General features: G+C 46.1%; 1 pseudogene; it reads left to right on the top strand.

Annotated features, from left to right (window-relative positions):
* LOC8066478 lies at positions 1,871-8,440 on the top strand (annotated as a pseudogene).

Below are 8,824 nucleotides of genomic sequence, written 5' to 3'. Positions count from 1 at the left end.
ATTTCGGTTCTAAATAATTTTAAATGAAAAAATTTTGAACTACAAAGTTATAGAAATCATTGAGCACTACAACTTTGATACATGGTGTCTCCATCTAAGGTCATTTGAAAATTCAAAATTTGATTTTAAAAATATAAGAACTTAACATATATTTGGGCTCCTATAAACATCTCAAATGAAAAAGGTATTCAATTGAAAAACTTTATATCTCGTCAATTTATATGAATTCTATATAGATTTTATCTTCATCTAACTTTATTTGAAAAAAAAGTTGTGAATTTATTAGTTCTGCGCCTATTTTTAAAGGCAACCACTTAGACAACCACTCCTGAAATTTGATTTCTTAGACAACCCTAGACTACACCTATAACCTCATGCACCTACCTTTCCCTATCTTGTTTAGAGTCTTTGATTAATGTTCAATCAACATGTTTCATTCCTTTCTATAACGTCACTTTCTCACACCACATATTCTATTAATCTATTCGACTTATTTAATGACTAATATGTATGCACATATGCAGTGGTATATATTATAGGGATGAAGGTCGCCAAGAAGTGTGATTGCCAAGGCATGTACCAAAGCCATTGGGACATTGCCCAAGATAATCACCTCAATGTACCATGAAGCCCTTATTTGGATTTTAATCACGCTAATTTTAATAAATTTCTTAGCACCAGATTGGCTCTATCTAGGCTCATATGTTTGACTATAACCAATACATGTTTAGTTAGGAGTCTCACTTAACGTGTTTGGTACTAGGCTATTGGTAGAAGTCGAGATGTGGCTACTATAGGCCATAACCACTCATAAGCTTTAGGATACTTTACTTACGTTTGTAATGTCATTATCATTGAATGGATAAACCATGGTTTGTAATGAATAGTGACTTGAGGTTTGAGCGGGGCAGTTGGACAAGTTGGGAGTGGAATCCAAATGGTAGATCGAAAAAGATCCACAAACTCTCCTTCACTAAGCTCCCCATTGCAGTAGTCCTTCGTCCAATAGCAAGGTCGATCCCTTGATGTAAATATATTATAATCCTGTATTTTCACGACGTATGACTATGATAACAACTGATATATGATAATATGATGGCTCAATTTCTGAATTATCACATTATAATTCAAATATGTGGAAAAATCTAGATCATTTAAGTGGCACCCTTGCTTGGAAATTTTGGCGACTTCACCAAGACGGTTGATCAGTTGGATCGAGTTTGTAAAAAAAGTTGTTGATAGAGTTGTTTGCACTTGCATTTGCCTCTTCAACAATTGTACATATTGCCATTACTATATAGGTATGGTGTCGCTGTGCGTGAAGAGACGAGCTAGTCTACATCAACCATCAACTGTTGCTCAAACCTTTGTCTTTCGGACTTCTTAGGATGCATATGTATCCGCTTCAATCTATATGCATTGGAGTGGATTGAAAAAAAATTTAGTTTAATTCTACTCTAATCTATATCGACACATATAGATTGAAATATATACATGTGTATCTAAACAAAGCTAGAAGTGGAAGACGTTTTTTCGAGGAGCACGATGACTACAAGGTTTGATTCTTTTTCCTCTTCTAGCTGATGATTGACGATGAGATGGATTTGCGAAACAAATGCTGCCTTGGGCCGTGCAAATGGAAGGCGCCACTAGTGTAACAATGGGCCTAATAGTGGCCCACTTAAAAGCAAGATTAGCCCAACCCAGGACCATCCACTCCACTCCTCTCTTCTCCTCTCTCCTAGCCCTAAACGCCGCTGCCGCCGCCCTTTCTCCTTCCTGTGTATAAAGCCCCAAATCGTCTCTCTCGCCGCCTCCTCTCCGCCGCCGCCGCCGCACATCCTCGCAGCAGCCACCGCCGCCGCTGAAAATGAAGACGATCCTTGCCATGGAGACGATGGACATCCCCGAGGGGGTCACGGTCACGGTGGACGCCAAGCTAGTGACGGTGGAAGGGCCACGATGCAAGCTCACCCGCAACTTCCAGGGACGGCGGCCGCAAGCTCAAGGTCGACGCCTGGTTCGGCACCCACCGCACCATGGCCGCCATCCGCACCGCCATCTCCCATGTCCAAAACCTCATCACCACCGTCACCAAGGGGTTCCGCTACAAGATGCGATTCGTCTACGCTCACTTCCCCATCAATGCATCCATCACAAACGCCAACACCGCCATTGAGATCAGGAACTTCCTCGGGGAGAAGAAGGTACAAGGATTTGAATTTCCTTACTCTGTTAAAGCCTGTATCTTTTTTTCCTTTTCCTACGGCGTGTGCAATGAAATGTTTCCCTGTCCTTAGCAGAACCCTAAGAACCTATGTTGTCTTGAAATGTGCCTACTTTCGTTTCATTTCGTATGAATGTAGACCTCCGAATTGGGAATGGTTTAGGTTGTCAATGCTAATTATACATACTGGTACCAAATTTCATTCAGTATCTGAAGCAATGTTTAGAAGGCACTAGGCGATATCTAGGCGATGACCCACAGCCTAGAGCCTAGGCGTTTTAAGGTGTTTTTCTAGTCGTTTTATTGTTTAATTTTTAATTAATACACATACATATATTACCTTAGCTTATCTTAAATAAAAGAAGAAATGGAAGACCTGTGTGCCTAAAGTTGAAGAAAGGCTTATTAAGGGTCTGTTTGGTAGGGCTCATCACAAGGGGAGCAAGAGCTGTTTTGGAGAAGCCATAATTTGTGGCTTCGCCAAAACGGCTCTGGCTCCTCTGCTTTATATTAAAAACGGCTTCTATAGAAAAACGTTTGGCAGGGCTTCTTTGGAAGAGCCAGAGCTGGAGAGGAGAGGAGCCCTGCCAAACAGATCCTAAAATAGCCCAGCCCATCTTATCCATACTCCTCCCAGCCCCTTCCATCCTTTTCTTTAAAAAAACAAACAAAGAAAAAGGCATTCTATCCGCAAGAACCAGCTATCCTTATCCATTCGTGTCTCCTTCGAGCCGCACACACCCTCTACGCTCTGTAGCCGCAAAACGCCAACTCCGCCCTTCTCCGTTGCCGCCTGCCTCTATCCCTTCCTTCTCCAACGCAGCCAGCCTCCTCCCTTCCACCGCATGCGCCTGCGCACGCCTGCATCTGAAGCTCCTCCCCCACCGGTGACCTCCGCCAGACACTCCTCCTCCCCCATCGGCGCCGCCGAGGTGCTCCGCCCGCCTACCCCGTAGGCCAGGCGGGAACCCCTTGACTAGTGATTAGTCGCGGCTAGGCGGGGATGAGGCGTCGCCTTTCTGAACTTTGATCTGAAGGGATCACACTATTCATTCACTCGTGATGACTATGCTATCACAAATCACAACCACTGCTGCTGCTGTTCTACGTAGCTTTAATGTACTTATTTTTTCTCGAATATGCACAAGAGTGCATATCATTGTATTAGAAGAGAAGAATTTGCATCTTACAAGAGTGCCGCTCCCGGCGTTAGTATTTTGCGGTAAGTTACATCGCGAAGGAAAACAACCAGAGCTGAACGTAAAGGTCTAGGGACTATCCCTGCGCCAAAACTTTTAACCCAGGAGCTCCCGCCTGTATCCATCGATCGGCCTCATCCTTGATTAGTTGGAGCAGTTCGGCGATGGTTGCAGAAGATTGCCTGAAGCACCGAGCGTTGCGTTCTTTCCAAATTGTCCACGAGACTAGCGCGAAGAGGGAGTCCGCTCCTGGTTTGCGGATACCAGAGAACGTGGAGCGCAGTTGTCTCCACCATTTTAATGTCGTCGGCTGTGCTTGTGGTAACTGTTGCCCGAGCGAATGGAGGATGTGAAACCAAAGCTCTCTTGCCAGCGGGCATTCAGCAATGATGTGGTCAATGGATTCCTCTGCCTGATCACAAAGGTAGTAGCTGGCCTGTGCATCTAGACCATGCCTCCGTCTTCTATCTCCGGTCCAGTGTCTCCTTCTGAGAGCAAGTCATAGGAAGATTTTGATTCTCAGTGGTGCCCAAGTTTTCTACACAAGCTTGTGTCCACACATCTTGATTGAGCCAACGTGCATCATGGAGTAAGCTGATTTGGCGGTGTATCTCCCATCTTCTGTCCACCGCCAGACAAGCCGGTCTGGAGCGTCGGTGAGCTCGTAGGAGTTGAGAGTTGTCCACAGATGGAGGTATTCGATGACCTCTGTGACTGAAAGGCCGCCATTGATGCATCGAACCCAAGTTCTGTTATGCAGTCCTTCACTAACAGTTTGCCGCATTCTTACTCGCTTATGCACTCGCCCATGGATGTAGGGCGCTATGTCTTCAATACTGAGGCCGTCAATCCATCTGTCCTCCCAAAACAGTGTGCGGCGCCCGTCTCCCAGTACAGTGAAAGTGGAGGCTTTGAAGAAAGCCTGAACCTCCTTTGACTAGACCCGCCTGGGGGCGCGGTGTCCAGGGCGAGGAGGGCCTGCTCGGCCTACAGCAAGGTAGTGGCGGCATCTTGGCCGGCGCCGTTGGCTGTTGCTGCTGCAACGTGCGCGGCATGCGGGGGAGGCACGGGATTGCGGCGCGGGGTGCAGGGTCACCGGTGACGCCACACTGGGACGCGGTGGCCGAAAACGAAGAAGACTGCGTTCATGGAGGTTCTCGCCGGAAAACAAGAAATAAAGTTAGGGAAACAATGAACGAGCACGGATTCGAGAAAAGGATAGCGTGCCGGTGTAGAGGATGACGAGACGAACCTCGCAGCGGTGTCGGTTTTCGCAGGAGATGCCGGAGATGGCCGGAAACGCTCGCCGAACGTTCGCCGGAAAAGTTCGCCGGGAATGAGATCTAAAACTTCGGCGATGGATCTACGGGGCTACGAATGGCGGCTCGAGAAACCGATCGTACTTCTGGAATCAGCGCGTCGAGGGCTACGCCGGCATATATATAGGTCTAGGGTTTGGAAAAGTTTCAAAAATTATTAATTACGGGATTTTTAGAAATTTATTTTTAGTTCAAAAATAATTCCAGAAAAAGCTGAAATCATTTAAAAGCCATGAAAATATTTCCAAAATTCTAAAAATTAAAGGAAAACTTTTAGAGATATATTGAGAGTTGATCAATCCAAATAAAGTTTTTGGTGTCCATGTCCAAGCTCTGTCTTCATCCGTCTGTTGCAGCCACAGCCATCTTGTCTAGAGGGCATTCCCGGTTAGGCGTAGGTCGCTGATCCCTAGCCCACCCAAATGAGTCGGTCTGCAGCACGTTTTCCAAGCCACCATGCATCGACCTCGCACAGATTGATCAGTACCTGACCAGAAGAACTTCCGGCAAATGGAGTCGATCTCTTTGGCTACCCAGGGAGGAAGGTTCTCGGCCATCATTGCATAAATTGGTACAGATCGCAGCACTGATTTCACCCATATCAGCCTACCGCTTCTATTCATTAGCGACGCATGGCTTGACGGCAGCTTCCTTGCCACTGCTTCCACCAGTGCCTGCTGGTTGGCCTTTGGTATTGTTCTTGCGCTTATGGGCAGCCCCAAGTACCGGATTGGAAAATGTTGCTCTTGGCACCCTAGAATTGAGATGATTTGTGGCAGCGCTGCTTCTCCGCCATAGATGTTGGTTACTGAACATTTTTTGCCAGGTTGGTGCATAGTCCGGAAGATTCTCCGAAGATGCCTAGGATGTCTTTCACTGCCAGTGCTTCCTGTACTGTTGACCGGATGAACAGGATTGCATCGTCCGCGTACAAGCTGCATTAGAATTTGATTTCCTGAATCGGCATTGGCCGTAGCATTCTGTCCTGAACCGCCTTCGCTAGCAGCCGGTGTAAGATATCCATGGCAATTATGAATAGCATTGGGGAAAGAGAGTCGCCTTGACGGACTCCTCTCATGTGCCTAATTGGAGGTCCCTGGCGTCCATTGAGCATTATCCTGGAGGAAGCAGAGCTGAGTAGCGACTCAATCCAGGAGCACCACTGTGCGCTGAATCCATGTGCTCTAAGTGTTTCCAAGAGGAACGGCCAGGAAAGAGTATCGAAGGCCTTTGAGATATCTAGTTTGAGTAGTAGCATAGGAACCTGCTTCTTCCTGATAAGAGCTGCAGCCCTCTGAACATACTTGTAATAGTCATGGATTGATCGGGCCTTGATGAATGCATTCTGGTTTTTACTGATCAAGTCTGGTAGCCGCGGCGCAAGACGCAAGGACAGAACCTTTGAAATTAACTTGGCAAAGCTGTGTACCATGGTGATTGGTCTGAAGTCTCCAGGATTGGTAGCGCCCATTTTTTTGGAAGAAGAGCAATGACTGCGTTGTTCAAGAGGTTCAGGTGCCTTGAATTCCCCTGCTCGAACGCGCGAACAGCAGCCATTACCTCCAAGCGAATCACAGGCCATGTGGTCTTGTAGAACGTGCCAGTAAATCCGTCCGGCCCCGGCGCACGGTCACTCGGCAGCTCTTTGATCGCGGCACAAACCTCAACTTCGCCGATGGGAGCATCGAGTTCGGATAGGTCGATTTGGTTGACGCCGAGGCTCATGAAGTTCGGTGAGATGGTGTCTATCTGGACCGAGCCGAAGACTCCAACAAAGTGCACGTGCAGTGCCAGCTCCATGTCTGAGTGTTCTGCTATGGTGTGCCCATCGATGGTGAGCACCGGGATGAAGTTTTTCCGTTTGCGGCCTCTCGCGATCATGTGGAAATATGCTGTGTTGGCGTCTCCCTCCTTGAGCTGCCTTACTCGGGATCGTTGGCGTGCAATGGTTCGTTCCAGGGAGGCTAGGCCCAGGCACTGCATTTTTAGATGTTTCCGGAGTCCCTGTTCCATTTCACTCAGCTGCCGTCTTTCCTGTGCCACATCCAGCCGTAGGACAAGCTCTCTGGCGATGAGAAGCTGGGCTCTGACTTCGCCTATCCTGCCTGATGACTAGCTCTGCAACCTCCGCACGAGTGCTCGTAGCATGTAGTCCAGCCTTTTAAAAGGATTGTGCACGTTCAGTGGGCATTGCCAGGCCCCTGCCACAACCTCGCAGTAGTCATCGAACGATGGCCAGAATGCCTCAAAGTGAAAACGCGCCTTACACCAGCTACCCAGGTTGGTTTGGAGCAAGAGCGCAGAATGATCTGATGCCTCAGAGCCGAGACCACGCAAGTGCGCATTTGGGAACATTGTTTCCCACTCGATGGAGACAAGGACCCTGTCGAGGCGAACAAGGGTCGGGTTTTCCCTTTCGTGGCTCCATGTGAAGCGCCTCCCATGTAGGTGGAGGTCTTGCAATTCAAGTGCTGACACTGTTCGACGGAAGCGTCGTAGGTTGGCCCTGTCAATTCTGTCATTGCTCTTGTCAGATTCATTTAGAATCAAGTGAGCTCGAAGCGATCAGAGACTCCTGTCCGGGGCCATGGGCGATTGTAGCTGTAATGTACTTATTGTACATGATGATTGATAGAGCCCCTTCACACAATCCATTGTGTATTTGAATTGGTAGACCTAGTTTGCATTCTGTACATACTATGGGACCAACTCTAAAGTTAAATCTATGTTGTACTATGGCATTCTGCGATTATGCAATGTTCTACATTTCAATGTTGTTTTACCTAGTGGCTCTCCTGTATGTGGTTGAATGCTTTGATATTGATGTCAAAACAATCTGATTTCCTTTCCCTCCATAGGTCAGGAAGGTTGATATGCTTGAAGGTGTGACCATCTTGCGTTCAGAGAAGGTCAAGGATGAGCTTATTCTTGATGGCAACGATATTGAGCTTGTCTCTCGCTCTGCTGCCCTCATAAATCAGGTTAGAGTCCTTTCATCTCTATTTCTTGACTGCATTGTACATCCTATGTTTTAGCCTTTGACATGTGAATCTCATCTACTTACGCTCTACCATATTGTTAAGACTTAGTATAGTATATGTATAACGATGTGTGATGTTCCATTCCCACCAATATAGTGTCATATTGCTAACTGAACCTTAATTTTAGACCTTGTCCACAAGTGCTCTTTATCATAATTACTATTTCAATCTTGTATGTCAGCCAAGAATTCATATAATTCAATGGAATAAGTTGACCTCAATATTTTAATGGATGGCGTTTGGTCTTCCATGAGAAGAAATCTTTCTTTCTGCAATTATGGTCACTGCAAACATGCATCTTATCAGAAGTCCTGAACTATCATCCTTAATAAAATTTATCTTTTATCTTAAACAGAAATGCCATGTCAAGAAGAAGGATATCAGAAAGTTCTTGGACGGTATCTATGTGAGTGATAAGGGCCCCATCTCCGAGGAGCAGTGAGGTGCCCTTTGTTTCTAGTGCTACACCAAAAGCTGTGTTAGCGGATGTCTTTTTTGTGCTGTATTTTTGAGTCAGTTAATTACATCTTCGAAAGTTGATTGGATACTGAAATTTTATACTGTCTTAGGATGTTATTATGTAACTGGAGGTGGCATTCCTATGGTATCAACATTGTTTGTGAGCACATTTTTGTGTTCACCCAAGTACCTCCACTCATGTTCCATTCTTGGTTGGAAGATTTCAACTGCTTGTTGAAATAACAAGTGATTGCGATGTAGATGCAAACATTGTACTAGTAGTTGACATTGGCGTTCATTGTATGCAAAGGGAAAATATGTTTTGAGAGATTCCTGTAGACGATTTGTACCTTATGCCTTGTTACAGTAGAAAATGTGTCTTAATGGATGGATGTGAAGCAGTGGCGTCGTTCAAAAGACTGGATAAGATGTCCTGGAGGGGCCAAGATCTCAAACAACAGAAATATGATTCTCTTGTAGCAGTGATGAGCTATATAAATCTTGTAATGGACAGCAGGAACACGATGAGACAAAGATAATATGATCCTGAGCCTTTGATGGAATGGAATGGTCAAGAAA

This window comes from Sorghum bicolor, chromosome 4 (genome assembly GCF_000003195.3).
Source record: "Sorghum bicolor cultivar BTx623 chromosome 4, Sorghum_bicolor_NCBIv3, whole genome shotgun sequence".
In the NCBI taxonomy this organism is placed as follows: Eukaryota; Viridiplantae; Streptophyta; class Magnoliopsida; order Poales; family Poaceae; genus Sorghum; species Sorghum bicolor.
Note: the sequence above shows the minus strand (reverse complement) of the source record. Positions and strands in the feature narration are given on the sequence as shown.